This window comes from Leptonychotes weddellii, chromosome 12 (genome assembly GCF_054177405.1).
Source record: "Leptonychotes weddellii isolate Sample4059 chromosome 12, ASM5417740v2, whole genome shotgun sequence".
NCBI lineage: Eukaryota > Metazoa > Chordata > Mammalia > Carnivora > Phocidae > Leptonychotes > Leptonychotes weddellii.
Window position 1 is genome coordinate 77,699,050 of NC_138380.1, and position 4,877 is coordinate 77,703,926.

Genomic DNA, 4,877 nt, shown 5'->3' on the forward strand with positions numbered 1-4,877 from the left:
AGAGAGAGCACAGAAGCAGGGGAGCAGCAGAGGGAGAAGCAGACTCCCAGCTGAGCAAGGAGCCCGACTCAGGGCCCGATCCCAGGACCCCAGGATCATGACCTGAGCCAAAGGCAGATGCTTAACCGACTGAGCCACCCAGGTGCCCCTGGATGTTACTTTCCTAACTTGATGTTCTATACCAGGTTAATAAGGTAAAGTCAAGTCAGACTCCTCACACAGAGAATTTTAGTTTCTCGTAAGTGGCTTACTTTACCAAAAGTCTCAGTCTGATGACAAGCTTTGCTGTTTTCCCAGGCAGAGCTGGATGATACTTGAGGCTCCAGGCTTCAGGCAGCGGGCCCAGCGCCTGCTCCCTCTCCTTCCCTCTCTCCTGCTGTCTTCGAAAAGGCTCTCAGCGATGGCTCCAGATCCCACTGAGGTTAAAACTCCAGGCCTAGGACCTAAATCCAGGTTTAAAATACCCATAGACCCGGATGATATCTGCTCCCACTTCCTGATCCAGTCTCCATACCTCCCCTTTCTTCTGGCACCTTGTGTCTTCACTTTCTTTCCAACAGTTTTGTATGTATTTTAAATGCTTACTCATTTATCTAAAGTTTCTATGTGATTTTAATAGAAGGAGCTCCTGCCATGAGAGCTCAGTCTTCCACAATGCCAGAAATCCTCTACAAACATAATTTTAATGTGTTTGAAATAGTAGAAATGCATTTTTTTATGTTTTTGTCACTTAATACTCCAAACATCTCTCGAGTTGCTACACTATCTTTACAATTACTATTTTAACAGTGACAGAGAGCAATAATATAAGATAACAGCTAAAAGGACATGGTTTGGATGAAAACAGACCTATTTCTGTGAGCTCTTCAAGCTCTTTCTTCAGTAATAGTGATATAGGAAGGTACAGGATCTGAATAGGCTGCCTGGTATACAGGTGCTCACTAAATGGAAATTGGTATTTTTACTACTATCATCATCATCATCATCATCACCATCAAATGCTATTCCAAACCTCATTATTGCTTATTTTAATATTAATGATTAGCATTCTAGACATGCTCATTTTAAATCTTAGGTACACGGTGGTAAATTGTCATAGGGTAAGGGAATATTTGAGAAGGCCCTGAACTTAAAACACTGTGGCAGAGGATGGGGGGGGACAGGCAGGGTGAGACCCAAGGGTGGGGGCAGGGAGAAGAATAGTGCCTTAGCCCAGAGCAGCCAAAGAGTGGTACTAAGTCCTGAGCACTGTATGAAAAGGTAACCAGAGGGGATCCCCACTTGTCACACTTGGCCTACATAGAGTTAAGGTCCCCATAAAGTTAAGGTCCATAGAAATTTCTGCTTTAGCAAACAAAATTAAAATGAACAGTTAGGTAGGGACACCTGGGTGGCTCAGTGGGTTAAGTGTCTGCCTTCGGCTCGGGTCATGATCCCAGGTTCCTGGGATCGAGTCCCGCATCAGGCTCCTTGCTCAGCAGGGAGCCTGCTTCTCCCTCTGCCTGCCACTCCCCCCTGCTTGTGCTCTCTCCCCCCCTCTCTCTCTGACAAATAAATAAAATCTTTAAAAAAAAATGAACAGTTAGGTAACCAGTTTTCTACAAAAAAATTGCCCTGCTTGGCCAGGTTAGCAGTTATAATGTTTTAAGTTCACAGGGCCATTGCAAAATCTTAGCTTTACGTTCCTCCTTCTGTATGTCCTTTGAAGTACATGTTATATTCTGTAAATGTTAAGGTAACATAAGAGGAAAAGATAGTTAATTAGATTTTCTCAGGGCTACACATTAGAACTTTCTGTAATGATGGAAATGTTCCAGATCTGTGCTGTTCAATATAATAGTCACTAGACATATGTGGCTCCTGAACTTGAAATGTGGCTAGTGTAACTAAGGAACTGAACTATTTATTTTATTTGACTTTAACTTAAATTTAAATAGCCACATGTAAAAATAAATAAATAAATAAATAGCCACATGTGCCTTGTAGCTAGTGTATTAGAAAGTATAGTTCTAAACAAATTCTAGAATATATGCGTGTGTTTGTATATATATGCATATATATGCATATATATGAATATACATCTATGTCTGTAAATATATACATAAATATAAACATATACATGCATACGGACATAATCTCAGAGGTATTGCAGGTTTGGTTCCAGACCATGGTAATAAAGCAAATATCACAATAAAACGAGTCAATGAATTTTTTGGTTTTCCAGTGCATATAAAAGGTATGTGTTTACATTATAGTGTAGTCTTTTAAGTGCACAATAGCATTGTGCCTTTAAAAAAGTACATACCTTAATTTAAAAATACTTTATTGCCAAAAAGTGCTAACCATCACCTGAGCTCTCAGCGAGTCATGATCATTGACCACGGATCATCATAACAAATACAATAATAATGAAAAAATATGAAATATTACAAGAATTACAAAACATGACACAGAGGCATGAAGTGAGCAAATGCTGTTGGAAAAATGACACTGGCAGACTTGTTCGATTCAGGGTTGCCACAAACCTTCAATTTGTAAAAGTCACAGTATCTGTTAATTGCACTAAAGTGACACACAATAAAGCGAGGTATGTCGGTATGTATATCCAAGTAAGTCACAGTGGACAAGATAAGTTCTTTAAAAAATTCTTATCTGGAAGAAGCAAACAAAAATCTACTTCATGTTTGTAATCATGCCTTAATATTCAGAGATTTAAAAAAAAAAAAGCAGAGCTAAATAAAATCTGGCTGCTAGTATATATTATCCAAGTCACTGTATTGGCAAACCTTGGAGTTGTTGCTGCCATGAGAAAAATTTATTCACCTGGTTCCCAGACATCTTTGTCATCACTATTTCTGACTGCGTAGGCAATTTGAAAAAAAATAATAATTTCTCACATAAGGCCTCTAAAACTGGTTTCACCAATTCTATTAATAAAGAAATAACCCAAATCTCTGCCCATATCTCATTTAGGAGATTTCTATTAGATACAGAGAAGTGCTAAGAATTGTAATACATAAAGCTTTTAGATTTACCGACTTTGGTGTTTTTTGCTTTCACAAATGATCCATGTGATTTCAAGTAATAAGTGCCAAGTGGAGTAGTAATCCCATCTAAACCACAAGGCCTCGTAATAAAGAGCATCTTGTGGTTTCCAAACCTCAGTCCACTTACTTAAGCACCCTTCACAAGTTATGATTCCATTACATGAAAGGGAAGGGAAGAATAAAAGGATGGGTTTGCCATAAGCTTGCTTTTTTGTTTGTTTTGCTTTTGCTTCTAGAATTAACATTAGGAAAAACTGGTATTTCTACCTAAAAGAAAAAAAAAGCAGAGATTTAAAAAAGAACAAATTCACTAATACAACTATTTGCTGTGGGATAGGTTTCACAGATGCAGGTCCATCTTTGGACCCTAAACATACTTCATTACTGAAATAGAAAAATTTTCTCATTATAAAGCAGTTCTACTTCTCAGATGGTCTTATGATTCTGATGAAAAAAAAACTGTCCCATGAAACTCCAGTAAATTTCCCTAATAGAACCAGTGTTTTTTACACTATGGCTTCTTGGAAGAAGGAGGTGACGAGAAGGAAGAAGACAGGTAATACAAAGGGGTTGGTATTGCCTTTTGAATATCTGTTAAATTTATTAAAATATGTTGTATAATTAATATAAAAAATAATTTCTTTAGACCTTCCTGGAGATAAATGGACATATTTTATCTCAACATTTTATCACACTCCCTAAAATTAAAAATTAAATCCCCAGGCAGCATCTTGACCTCATTTGCCAAAAAGTTGATAAATAAGAACACACATTAGACCCTGAACTTAGACTGTGTCCTCTTGTCCGAACCTAATTTGCTATTTAACTTTGATGAAAAACAGGGGCCTACAGGGAGTGAGAACCATCAGGGTCCTAGCCATTCACTTTTAAGGGTAGAAAATATATTTTTTTATCCTGTCATTCAAAGGTACATTTTTGAGCAGCACCGAAATAATTGTCTCGGGTTGGGAAATGTCTGTTTAAAAAAAGAAAACTAGACCATCAGAAAAAAATTAGAGACCTGTGAGTTAAGAGACAAATTAAATTCCCCCTATAGAAAACAGCATATCTGGTTTTATCGAACAGTGTGGATACAAACATGTTAGCCTTCCATGACAAGGGATTTATTTTTGCAGTAAGCTACGTAAACCTAAAAAGTAAAATAACATTTGTATGTATCAACTGTTGGCATCCTTATCTGTAGGTATGAATGCACTCCCAATAAATGCACCCATGGGAGCGTCCCTGATCTCATTTCAAATGTTTAAATAACAAGGCAAATACATCTGTGATGCTTCCTTCTGATGGATGGAAATAAATGGGCAACCATACTATCTTTCCTGAGGAATCCTCCAGACACAGCGGAATGGCTCCCATCAAAAATTAAAGGCTTCTGAGATATACTCAAGGCAGCACCTCAAATCTGTGCATCTGTATGATTTTCAGCCTGTCTGGTATTCAGAAACTGCTGCTGTCTTCAATTTTTTAAATGATGTGGGGTTTTTTTGTCTTCTTGTTTAGTATACTTTTAAAAAATTAGTCTTCTAGGAGAATCTTCCTTTAAAATGTCAAATGTTCAAATACAGTCCACTTGTGTACCTCTTTGCTGGCCTGAGTTCATTCTTTGTTGTTGCTTCAGTATCTTAAATAGAACACCACTTGTTTCACATCAGTTCCTAGTTTTGAGGGATTTGACTTACGGTTAAATTGTCACTAATTTGGGCACAGATCTGATCTTTTCTGCTCCCTTTGAATTCCAATATTATGTTAGCATCTCTGTCCAAGCAATTAAACTTAAATCTAATAGTGATAAGTTTTGTCTTTAATACA